General features: G+C 46.2%; 2 protein-coding genes, 1 long non-coding RNA gene and 1 pseudogene across 6 annotated transcripts in view; 2 read left to right on the top strand and 2 right to left on the bottom strand.

Moving 5' to 3' along the window:
* Window positions 1-1,671, bottom strand: part of Gpsm2 (G protein signaling modulator 2) — a 38,685-nt gene extending 37,014 nt beyond the window's left edge. For 2 of the 4 annotated variants that reach the window (XM_070006172.1, XM_070006175.1), the window contains exon 1: window positions 1,400-1,671. The gene's annotated coding sequence lies outside the window, so the exon portion shown is untranslated. Of the gene's footprint in view, window positions 1-791; window positions 946-1,399 lie in introns of those variants that run through there. The other 2 variants (XM_070006174.1, XM_070006176.1) reach the window with 2 other exon arrangements.
* Window positions 1,672-7,145: 5,474 nt separating this feature from the next.
* Window positions 7,146-7,243, top strand: LOC138817406 (small nucleolar RNA U13; annotated as a pseudogene).
* A 2,359-nt stretch (window positions 7,244-9,602) lies between these two features.
* On the bottom strand, window positions 9,603-11,854 carry LOC138816443 (uncharacterized). Its single transcript, XR_011368667.1, has 2 exons — window positions 11,363-11,854; window positions 9,603-9,719 (listed from the first exon to the last, which is right to left on the bottom strand). It is a non-coding gene; the product is annotated as an uncharacterized lncRNA (long non-coding RNA).
* The window catches only part of Aknad1 (AKNA domain containing 1), a 36,816-nt gene continuing 35,753 nt past the window's right edge, over window positions 11,750-12,812 (top strand). The window contains exon 1 of the mRNA XM_070006181.1: window positions 11,750-11,829. The gene's annotated coding sequence lies outside the window, so the exon portion shown is untranslated. The remainder of the gene's footprint in view (window positions 11,830-12,812) is intronic.

The raw sequence follows: 12,812 nt of genomic DNA, 5'->3' as shown, positions 1-12,812 counted from the left end.
AGCGCGCTTATCTTCTCAGAGGATGGTAGGAGCTAAGCACCTACAACAGGACCACGCAGCTTTTAACTTCGTAAACCCGCACACCGTCCTTCTAAACAACAGCCTGAGAAAACGGCTTGCCAGAAACCCACTCAAGGAGGCCAGGCCTAAGTAGGAGTCAGTCTGAGGCCGCCCCGCCCCCCCCCGCCCCCCTATCGTGCCCATCCTCCTCAGTCACCCCTCCACCTTTACAACCATCAAAGCTGCGCAGGCGTCGCGGGGGGCCGCGTAAGAGCCAGATGATCTCCCGGGCGCCCGGGAGAGGCAGCTGGACCATCCAGCTCGGCTGATCACGTTAACTTACACTTACACACAGACACACACACACAGACACAGACACACACACACACACACACACACACACACACAGACCCACACCCTGACCATCCAGCTTGGTTGATCACGTTAATGTACACGTACGTACACACACACACACACACACACACACACACACACCCTGACCATCCAGCTCGGCTGATCACGTTAATTTACACTTACACTTACACACACAGACACAGAGACACAGACACACACACACCCTGACCATCCAGCTCGGCTGATCACGTTAACTTACACTTACACACACACACAGACACAGAGACACAGACACACACACACCCTGACCATCCAGCTCGGCTGATCACGTTAATTTACACTTACACACTTACACACCCTGATCATCCAGCTCGGTTGATCACGTTAACTTACACACTTACACACACACACACACACGCACGCACGCACGCACGCACCCAGGGGCCGCGGTCCCCTTCTTTCCCGGCTGAACCGTGCACAGCACACGCCAGCCTCGCTCCCTCGCTCCTCCGGCGGGTCGGAGACGGCGACGTCCCCGGGCGGGTCCCGGCCCTCCCGGGCCCGGCAGCCCCCCACCGCGAGCGGGAAGGCGGCCGGCCGGGCTCGGGGAGGAACACGCTCACTCGTGCGCGCTCACTCCCAACTCCGCGTTTCACAAGCCACTTCACCGGGGTCAGCGGACCGACCGGGAGGCGACAGGTGGGTGGCTCCAAAGGTCACGAGTGGACCGGCGACGCACGGTCCGTGCGGACCCAGGCGGCCCGAGCCCGCGGGGCGCGGGGCCGCAGGTGCGGGGCCCGACCCGCGCCGACCCCGCGCGGGCACCGCGCCCACGGTCGGCGGTTGGCTCGGGGGACGTCACTAAACTCTTAAACTTGCGGCTCCCGCAAAACTCCTCACACGAAACCGCCACCGAGCGCTGGCCACGGGGCGACCCGCCGCTCCCCACCCCGACTGCCGGGTTCCCGGACCGGAACAAAGCGGGGTGTCCCGAGCCGCCGGCCCCCCGGCCCACTCGCTCCCGCGGGCGCCGAGCACGACTCACCTTCCGCTGGCCGGAGAGTACGGGGTGCGCGGCGGGCTTCTGCGAGCAGCCGCCTCCGGCCTCAGCCTGGGGGCCACGGCGCCTCCTCCCCCGGGCGAGTCCGCTCTCCGCGGGCGCCGCGCCAGGCAGGGGCACCGCGGGAGGCCCGGGCGCGCCCCCTGCGCCCGCCCCCGGCTGGTCACGTGGGCCAGAGCGCTGGCCTCCCCTCGCTTACTCCAGAGCGACCCTCTGTCACTCAGGAGTCCCTCGGCGCCGCCGGCCCCCCCAGGCGCCTGCGTTCTTCTGCGCGTGCGTCCGGCTCCAGGCGCTCCCATTCAAACAGACAACGCCCCGCGTCTTTCGGACCAGCCAATGGTGAGAGAGCAGAGGGGCGAGGCTACGCGAGAAGGGCGGGACGAGGGGCGTGGCGACGCGGGGCCCGGAGGGGGTCGCTTGTTCTCCGCTTGCCAGCTCCCGAACTCGCTCCCTCCTCCCTGAGCTGACCCTGGATCAAACAGGCGGCCACGAAAGCCGCTTTCTAGCAGGAAACGTTTATGAGCTGGTTAACATAGTTCCTGGGGGGGGGGGGGGGGGAAGGGTGATGTGGTGGTGGTGGTGGTTCGTGTCGTCCTCTCAGTGCAAAGATGAAGCAATACACAGGGTCCAGTTCGGATGGGGTCTAGCCTCGAGCCCCGGGGAAAGCCGGGGCCCCCGCGCCGTGCCGCCTCCCCGCCGCAGAGAACGCACTCCGAGTGGCAGCTGTGGGCCGTTCGGGAAAGAGGCCTCTGTGGAGGGAACAAGGCGGCCTCAGTTCTGGGGCTGCGTCCCGGTCCTGGCGTCGCCAGCTGCTGGAACAAGCAGCTGCTTTGATGGCGGGCTCGCTGGTCCCCGGGAAAATGGAGCTGTGGTTTCCACCGCCACGTTCCCAGTAGGCGGAGGAGCAGCTCCGTCTCCTTTGGCTTCTCTCCGTATGACATTAACCCGAAACCATTCCATGCCAAAGCCAGAGTCTCCTAGGTTTACAGAACCCGAGGAACGGAGGTCCCTTCTCAAATGAACATTTCTGCACTGTTAGACCCAGCTCCGGGCTCGGCAGGAATGACTGCCCAAACCACTGAATCAAGCCCCCGCTCGCCTCCAGAACATGGTTTGGCAAGTGGTTCAAAGGAACAGTATTGGCACCAACGAGACCTTCCCGAGTTTCAAATCTGCCACTTACAGGATTGACCTTGAATTACTAAAGCATCCTCATGAACCTTCATTTCTTCACCTGTAAAACACAGATAATGACTCCTAATAAGGTTTGTTATGATGCTACGATGAGGGTAGGTTAATGAAATGGTTAATATAACTCCTGACACATAGAAACTACTGAACGCATGCATGGGTCCTACTATCATCAACCACCATTAATGTCAGATTCTTATAAATAACTTGAATGAGCTGGGGGGGTAGTGTTTCAGAGGTAGGTATTACAATTCCTTCTTATTCATAACTTCTCTGTAGGTGTTGATGTTATAAGCCACAAGGGAATACAATGTATCAAATTTGGCATATCTAAAATGTGATCGTTACCATCTTCTTACATTTCTTTTCTTGCAGATGCAACTTTCTACCTCTGATATTGCTGCCATCATGCTAATCAGATTGTCTTTTAAAATGTGTGTGTGTGTGTGTGTGTGTGTGTGTGTGTGTGTGTTGACACTGAATTTGAACTCAGGTCCAACTCAAGGTTGTGTTCTATCACTTGAGCCACAGCTCCACTTCTAGCTTTTTGCCATTTAAAAGTCTCTCAAGTGTGTCTGTTCCAATTGGTTTCGAACTAAGATCCTCAATAGACATCAGTCTCCTGAGTAGCTAGAAACTTGCTGGTGTGAGCGACTAATATCTGGTTAATTTTCAACAGACATAAGTCAGATCTTCACTCTTCTTGAAAACTTCTAATGGCTTTCCACTTAAAAATACAATCTAAGGGCTGGGAAGTTGGCTCAGTGGTAGAGTGCTTGCCTTGCATGCCTGAGGCCCTGGGTTCGATTCCTCAGCACCACATAAGCAAAAAGAAAAAACCTGGAAGTGGCGCTGTGACTCAAGTGGTAGAGTGCTATCCTTGAGCTGAAGAGCTGAAGGACAGTGCCTAGGCCCAGAGTTCAGGCCCCACGACCGGAAAAAAATAAAAAATAAAAAAAAAATAAATTAAAAATACAATCTAAGCTTGGTACCAGTATCTCACGCCTAAAATCCTAACTACTCAGGGGGCTGAGATATGAAGATCACAATTCAAAGCCAACCCAGGCAGCGAAGTCCATGAGACTCTTACCTGTAACAGGTTCAAGTGATAGAGCAATAGCCTTGAGACAAAAATAAAAATAAATAATTCAAGCCCAGGGCAGTGTCCAGGACCTGAGTTCAAGCCTCAGCACTGGCAAAAAACAAAACAAAATAAAAACCCTAAACTTCTACCATGACCCACAAAGCCCTAAACTCACATCTATTGCTTTCTATTGTCCCCCGCTTCCCTCAGAAGACATCTCTGGCCCTAAGAGTAACCCAAACCTCAGGTTTGGTGGAACTGATGTTTTCATGTGAAAACAAAAACTCACACTGTCATCCCAAGTTACATGGGAAACCAAGAGAGTAAAATTGAGATGTCAGGCCAACCTGGGAAAAGGATTCCTTCTTCTACATAGAGAAGCTGTGGCTGGCATCACAGTTCCAGTGATCACAAAAACTTAAAAGGAGGGGAAATCCCAGCTTAGGCACACACCTGGGCCGGGACTCAAGATCCTATCCCAAAAATAACCAGTGAAAAACAGGGCTGCAGGTGTGGCTCAGCAGTATAGTGACAGCTTTACAGTCAGAAAAGAGACAGGGGGGGAGAGGGAGAGAGGGAGAGGGAAAAAGGGAGAAGGAGAGGGGAAGAAAGGAAAAGAGAGATGGGGAGGGACTAGAAAAGGGGAGGGGAGGAGACAGGAAAGAAGGGGAGGAGAATGAGGTGGGACCTAGTAGAAGAAAGTTACTTTATTGGGATGTGCCCTTTAAGAGGCTATTAGAACACTGATTCCTTCCTGGTAGCCATAGGTGGATAGCCTCCCCTACCATGTACTGCCATTCTGGTATACTGTCACAGGGTTACAATGTCATGAAAGCATGGACTGAAAATCTCCGAAACTGTGGGCCAAAATAAACCTTTAAGTTGATCTCAGGCATATTAAAGTGATGGAAAGCTGACTAACCCAACTCCTAATACCTAAACTTCATCCACACAGCCAGTACATTTCAGAGCCAATCTGTTTCAGGGGTAAGCTTCAAACCTCTCTCAAAGGAAAATGATAAATGCAGACATATACAACTGATAAAGGGTTAATACTAAATATTTAGAATTTAAAGAGCTGGTAAACAATGGAACCACCAATGGGACTGGGAGCGGTTTCTCTCTCAAGAGAATATCAAAGAACAAAGCCCAGCACAGGGCCACAGAAGTTCAAGTGGTTGCAATGAGCCGGTGTAGGAACTTCAGCTTCACTGGTATTGAAATACTGCAAAACAAAACAGTGAGGTAGATCTGGAGGCTTCCCAGCAGCAAATGGTCAAGTACTCCTAATTCACATGCTCTTAATTCCACTTGCAAGTTAAGTCATGCAATGCAATTTCTTTACTACATTACTTATTGCTCAGATCACTTAGTAGGGTGGGTTGGTAGCCAGGAAATGTGGTACTCTTATGACTACCCCCATGCACCTAGCTTCTAAGAGTCAGTTTGCTTTTAGGATAGCATGCTTACTCAGACATTCTCCTCTGAAGCTAATGCTTGGGTTTTATGGTGCTATTATCAGTCTTAATTATGGGATTGCAAATGTGCCCAGAGGTTCCTTTGGATGGGTATACGAATCTAAATTATGATCCTGAGGAATTCTTTCTACCTTAGTGGCTAGACTCCACCTCAGACTTGTCAGTGATACTTCCCAAAAGATTACCTTTCCAATCAATATGACCACAGTAGAACCTGGTCTCAGAGTCAAAAAGAACAAAATGACTTTTTTAGAGATATCTACCAAGAAACCAGATGTAATCTACAGAGATGCTGGCTTTTTTTTTTTTTTTTTTTGCCAGTCCTGGGACTTGAACTCTGGACCTGGGTGCTGCCTCTCAGCTTTTTTTTTTTTTTTTTTTTTTTTGAGTCTGGTTGTAGGGCCTGAACTCTGGGCCTGAGTGCTGTCCCTCAGCTCTTCAGCTCAAGGCTAGCGCTCTACCACTTGAGCCACAGCGCCACTTCCGGGTTTTTTTTTTTCTTTTTGCTTATGTGGTGCTGAGGAATCGAACCCAGGGCCTCAGGCATGCAAGGCAAGCGCTCTACCACTGAGCCACTTCCCAGCCCTGTCTCTCAGCTTTTGCTCAAGGCAAGTGCTTATCATTTGAGCCACAATGCCACTTCCAAATTTTTTTTAGTAGTTTATTGGAGATAAGAGTCTCATGGAATTTCTTGACTGGGCTGGCTTTGAAATATGATCCTCAGATCTCAGCCTCCTGTGTATCTAGGATTACAGGTGTGATCCACTGGTGCTTGGCTGATGATGGCCTTTTTATATATAGGTCTTCAGGTTCATCCAAACGCATAAGTATTGGGAAATGATACCTGTACCATCCTAATTTCCTAAGGAATACAGTATAACAAATACATAGCATTATATTACATTAGATGGTATATGTAATCCAGAAATGATTTAAAGTATACAGGAAGTTGTATGTAGGTTATGTGCAATACTACACTATTTTATATAAGAGCTTAGTAGTTCAGTAGAGTTGGAGTTTAGGTTCTGGACTCCACCCCCTGTGGACACTAATGGAAGACTATGATAGCATGCTACAAGGATTGTGCAGAAAGGTAGATCTTTTAAGAATATTTTGGTAGGCAGGCCTGAGTGGCTCACACCTGTAATCCTAGCTACTCAGGAGGCTGGCATCTGAAGATCTGTTTGAAGCTAACTGGGAGCAGTCAAATTTGTGAGATTTTTATTTCCAAATAACCAAGAAAAAGCCAGAAGTAGAGGCATGGTTCAAAGTAGAAACCATGAATGCCAGCCTTGAGAGAACATACTTTCCAAGTGTCTCAGCATTTCATTAGCATTTCTAATGGGTGCTTGTGTTATTTAGATGCAAAGTGCTGTTATCTTTCAAGCAGGTAATTATTTCCTGTGCAAAATTAATTTTTTTTTTTTTTTTTGGTGGTTAGTTGTGGGGCTTGAACTCTGGGCCTGGGCACCATCCCTCAGCTCTTCAGCTCAAGGCTAGTGCTCTACCACTTAAGCCACAGCGCCACTTTCCAGTTTTCTGGTCGTTTATTGGAGATGTCTTATGGACTTTCCTTCCTGGGCTGGCTTTGCACTGTGAGCCTCAGATCTCAGCCTCCTGAGTAGCTAGGATTACAGGCGTGAGACACCGGCACCTGGCCCAAAATTATTTAGCTTTATGCCAAGTTTTTGTATCTAAGATGATGACACTGCTAGAAAAGGTAAAGAAACACCTCACCCAGGAGTTGTCTCAATTAGTTAATGCTTGCTAAACATCAGCAAGCCTAACTTAAAAGGCTGAGTGTTTATCTACTTCCCCTGTGGTTGTCATTTCCGGTATTTTAATCTAGCCACATCTGTCCAATAAAGGTTGGAATTTAAGCACCAACTTAAGAAATATTTACTGCATAGTCAAGTTGCTGGGGGACCTAGTTGATTACTTCTTAAGGAGCTTTGTGCTTTTCAAAAGAAAGGGGTCATTCCTTTTCCTGTTCAGAAGCATGATGATTGGTTTCTCACGCACTTGCATGACATGTGCTTTCCTCAAATCTTGTTGTGACTTGGGCACATTTTAAAAAAAAGAAAGGAGTGAGGGAAGTGTTAATATCTATCAGGAAATAATTTATAACAAGTTTGTGTTTCTAATCCATACTTTTCTGTTGATGCAAAGTGACTAAAAAAAGCGAAGATTTGAAATGCAGATATAGTATGTAATTTTATTATTTTCTGGGGGTTGAATAGTGTCTCTGGTCTGCTAGGTAGATGGAAACCCAATAATTTTTTTTTCCTGCTAGTTCTGAAGCTTGAACTCAGGGGCCTGGATGCTGTCCCTGTGCTTTTGAGCTCAAGATAAATGCTGTACCACTTGAGCCACAGCTCCATTTTCACTTTTTTGATAGCTGATTGGCTTTCCTGCCCAGGCTGGCTTTGGCCTGCAATCCTCAGATCTCAGCCTTCTGAGTAGCTATGATGACAGGCATGAGTAACTGGCACCTAGCCCAGTAACTATTTTTTAAGCTACCATTTATCAGCTGTTACATGCCAGACACTGTTCTAAACCATATAAATACTTTAGAGCTGTTCATTAATATTTATTTTTTGTGCTAGTACTGGGGCTTGGAGTCAAGAGCCTTGTGCTCTTACTCGGCTTTTTCTGCTCAAAGCAGGTGCCCTATCCCTTCAATCATAGCTCCACTTCCCAGCATTTTCTGCCCAGGCTAGCTTTAAACCAAAGACTCCCCAGTAGTAGGATTACAGGCATGAGCCAAAAGAACTTGGTTAAGCATCAGGATTTAAACTCAGGGCCTCTTGCTCACATTTGGTGGCCTACCACTTGAGCCACCCCTGCAGCCCAGATTTTTGCTAGTTAATTGTAGATGAAGTGTCAGACTTTTCCACCTGGGCTAGCTTCAAAAACTGTAGTCTTCTAGATTTCAGCCTCCTGTGTAGCTAGGATTATAGGCATAGCCACCAGTGCCCAGCTCCTTAGCTCTTTTTGTTATTTTCCTTTGATTGCAGGATATCACATGCATCTTATATATTAAAATTTTTAATAAATGAAAAGTTCTGAGGAAATAGAATTTACCTTAAACCTTAATATTTGCCTTATTTTAGGAATTCATCCTCTTTTGTTCTCTAATGAGAAGACAGACTTTTCTAATCAAAAGCATAATTTTGAAAGATCATTTTGAAGACCATGAGTGGGTATCAATGTACCATGTATCTGACATTTTATCCAATTTAGAAAACACAGTCAAGTTCTTCCTTTAGGCTAGGGGAGGAAGGCAGGGAAGAAAATATGTCTTTAGATAAAGGATGTAGCATTTTCCTAAAACTTTCTGGCCCTTCTTAGAATCTCTAGGCTGCAACTGTTAAACTTAACCTAGACAATTTAGGGAAGGACAAAGAAATTTGAGTGACACTAGCTATGTCTATGTGTTCATGAGTAAACATGTGTATACCATGTATGTACACACATCTATACATACATATTTTAAACCAGTATGTTTTGAATTTTATCAGCAGAATTATTTTCAGCAAATCATTCGGCAAAGTCCCAATGCTTCCAGCACACCCCAAGGGTCCAGGGTTTATGCTACAACTTGGAAAAATCTATGAGGATTATAGGTTCTCATCAGTGAGAAAATTAGATAAAAAGCCAGGGCTGGGCTGGAGGCCTCGCTCAAGTACTAGAACCCTTGCTTAGCAAACATTGAGGTCCTGGGTTCAAATCTCAGTACTGAACAAAACAAAACAAATCTAAAACTAAAAAAGGCAGCATTGACCATAGAAAAGAAGGCCTCTCCAAATTCTGGTTTGCTCAGTTCCAAAAACTTTTTTTCCCCTTGACTTTTGAAATCGTTTCAGGATAAACCTCTTGTAACAGCTGGTCATGAAACTCATGGCCATTCTGAGGGGAACCACATCTTCAAGCTGACTTTAAATAATAGATCCAGCTGGCTCTCCAGGGAGTATTGGGTTGATCAGTGCACCATCACAGTTTCCCTTCTGTTACTCCACAATGACAAGATGAAGCCAGACTCCCACACTGAATGGGATATGGTTACAATGATAGTCCTGTCATTTGTGGACAGCCCACACTTCTGAGATAAAGTTAGCTGGTAGGATTACCAGAATGTAATCAAATACAGTGCTGTACAGGGGCCAGCATCATGTTACCTTCAGAAATATTTTTATCTAGAAACACCACACACAAAATCCATGAACACCTGGGTGTGGTCTGGGATACATTATTCTAAGTCAGCTCTTTCTTTTGTGGTATACAGAAATCCAGAGCTAGAAATAGGAGAGAACATATTCAAGAGTCACACCAAGAACTTTTTTGAATATTCTTAAAAGACACACACACACACACACACACACACACACACACACACACACACACACAAAGGCAAAGATGGAGATCACACCAGAAGTTCTTGTGATGCTGCGATGACATTTTTTTATTTAACAAGGAGCCTGGAGATAAGAACACCCCATGATTTTGAAGTCCTGGTTTGGGTCTGTTATTCAATTGCAGTCAACTTCAGGTACTGAAAAAAAGAAAAAAGATGTTGAAAGTAAAGGGGTTGCACATGTGTGTTTCAAGGGCCTTCACATTGGTCATCCCATGTTGTCAGGACCCCAAGATGTAGGTGAGTACCTGTTATTGCATTGCTTTATATCTGGATATTGACTATCATATTGTGTTAGCAAAGACAAAGCTCTATGCAGATCAAAGTTACAAATGGATCATGTCCCGAAAGCTCACAGCAGTGAGCTAGTCATATTCTAAATGAGAAATCTGTAAGGGACCAAGAAGAATTTGGATTGTCAGACCCTTGCTTCTACTAGTCAGGGCTGAGCATCCTTTAGCTTTTTTGCTTAAGGTAAGCACTGTACCACTTGAGCCATAGCTCCACTCCTGGCTTTGTTTCTGATAATTAATTGGAGATAAGAGTCCCATGGACTTTCCTGCCTGGACTGGCTTTGATTCACAATCCTCAGAATGCAGCCTCCTAAGTAACTAGGTTTACAGGCATGAGCTTTATAGCAGCCAACTCTTGTTGTGGAATTGCTCCCAGAAGTGGGGGTTGAGAGCCACAAGGGGCAGGTAAAAAAGCATACTTTAGGGGATGGAGGCAGGGAAGAATGAGCAGAGACAAAAATGCCTGCTTCTTTTTCTATATCTGGGTCACAAATACCTTGTTTACCTGTCTAGTGAGGTCTAAAATCAGAGGATCCTATGCACGGGGTAGAAAGGTGGTCATGGGTACATGATCTTCATTTTCCTATGATGATATGAACAGTTCTTCAATATGTAAAATTGTACGCTCACTAACCAGGCTGCTTAGCAAATAGCAGAAATATCACCTATCAGCTAAGCACTGGTGACTCACACCTATAGTCTTAGTTACTCAGGAGACTGAGATCTGAGCATCACAGTTCAAAGCCAGCCTGAGAAAGAAAGTCCCTGAGACTGTTATCTCCAATTAATCACCAAAAAAGCCAGAAATGGAGTTGTGGCTCAAGTGGTGGAACACCAGGCCTGAACAAAAAAGGCAAGGGACAGTGCCCAGGTTCTGAGTTCAAGCCTCAATACTGGTACATAAAGACAAAAAGAAAACAAATAATGTGGCTTAATGGTAGAGTGCTTGCCTAGCATGCATTAAGCCCTGGGTTTGATTCCTCAGTACCACATAAACAGAAAAAGCTGGAAGTAGTGCTGTGGCTAAGATGGTAGAGTGCTAGTCTTGAGCAAAAGCAGGTCAGGGACAGTGCCCAGGCCCTGAGTTCAAGCCCCAGAACTGGCAAAAAAAAAAAGTACAAAAAATAAAAGAGGGCTGGGAAGGTGGCTCAGTGGTAGAGTGCGTGCCTTGCATGCATGAAGCCCTGGGTTCAATTCCTCAGCACCACATAAGCAGAAAAAGTCAGAAGTGGAGCTGTGGCTCAAGTGGCAGAATGCTAGCCTTGAGCTGAAGAGCTGAGGGACAGCACCTAGGTCCAGAGTTCAGGCCCCACAATAAAGAAAGAAAGAAAGAAAGAAAGGAAGGAAGGAAGGAAGGAAGGAAGGATGGAAGGAAGGAAGGAAGGAAGAGAATGAAAGAGAAAAAGAGAAAGAGAGGAGAGAAACAGAAAGAGAGAGATAAAGATAAGAAAGAAGAGAAAAGAAGAAAACAAAAGAAATATCACCTACCAGACATAAAAGTGAGCTGCTGACCATCTTTGGCCTCTAACCACTATGCAGTTTTAGTTTCCAATCGACACACATCCTTCGTTGATTTCCATCTAATTCCAATTACCCTGCCATGGTTTTCTTCTTGTTCTAACCAAGGAAGCTAGTAAGCTTAGTTCAGCACTTCATCACCAAATTTCATCCTCATGACCAAGTAAACCACACAGGGAAGAGCTGTCAGCATGCTGAGCACCTTGTTGCTCATCTCTGCGCAGAGTCCGGGCTGAGGTGTTCTTACAGGCTGGAGGACTGTGCTGCCCTGGCCTCTCATTTGTTCAGTGGAGTGATTATGAGCTATGCTGACCACATAATGCTCAGCCCTACTATGTAAGCAGTCATGGCCCCAAATGGGTTCTGGTTCTAAGTAAAAGTTCTATTGGGTTCTGACAAAAATCTCTCTGGAGGCATCTTTAGATTCCAAGACCCAGGTGAGTGGTTGAGGTAGGGTGAGGTAGGGAGACGTTCTAGCTCTTTCCAGCTATCTGTAAGGGATGCATTATTATGCTAAGGATATGGAGTCTTCTAGAAGAGTCTTGTTGAATCTACAAAAATACAGGAGTGGGTGGGGGTGTAGAGAGAGAGAGAGAGAGAATAACAATAGAAATAACAACATGGTGGCTCATGCCTGTAATCTTAGCTACTCAGGAGACTGAGATCTGAGGATCAGGGCTCAAAGCTACTCACGGAAGAAAAGTTTGTGAGAGTCTTATCTCAAATTAAGCAGCAAAAGGCCAGAAATGGAGGTGTGGCTCAAGTAATAGAGTGCCAGCCTTGCGTAATAAAGTCAAGCAAGAGTTCAAGACTCTGAGTTCAGGCCCCATATCAGTGTTACACGTGCACACATGTGCACGCACGCGCGTGCACACACACACACATATACACATAAGAAATAACACAAGCTATTTTTATGTGCTGACGGAAGAATTCTTTGGATTTCTAGCAGTGGGGTCCCTGTCTTTATATTTTTCATGTTATAGCAACAATCAACATTATCAGTTTAAATGGAATGCTATTTTAGGAAATCCTATCCCCTCTTCCTAATAAGATGGGCTTAGAGCTCAGCAACGAGCCCTCTGGGTCACAAAGGATATGAGTGTGACTTTGGGTTTAGCTGGGGTCCTAAAAAGTCCTATAATACTGAATTGTTTTCTCTTTTTCCTTTTTGCCATAGGCTTTTAAAATAGTTTTCTTGTCCTCAAAAATCAGACAATGCTTTGTCAAAAATTACTCAGTGATACTTTTTCATCTTCAAATAACATTCATTTTAAAGTCAGACTTAAATATAATTTTAAGGTGCTTCCACAGAGCATGTCTTGTAATGGTAATTCCTCCCCTTTCCCTTTAAACATCTTCACAGTTAAGGAGTGCCTAGCCTTCTGTCTTTGGCCATTCTTCAGTCTCTAACACAGAG

Source organism: Dipodomys merriami, unplaced genomic scaffold, assembly GCF_024711535.1.
Source record: "Dipodomys merriami isolate MVZ:Mamm:240054 unplaced genomic scaffold, mDipMer1.0.p SCAF_7, whole genome shotgun sequence".
In the NCBI taxonomy this organism is placed as follows: Eukaryota; Metazoa; Chordata; class Mammalia; order Rodentia; family Heteromyidae; genus Dipodomys; species Dipodomys merriami.
The sequence above is the reverse complement of the archived record's forward strand: the minus strand, read 5'-3'. Positions and strand labels throughout refer to the sequence as shown.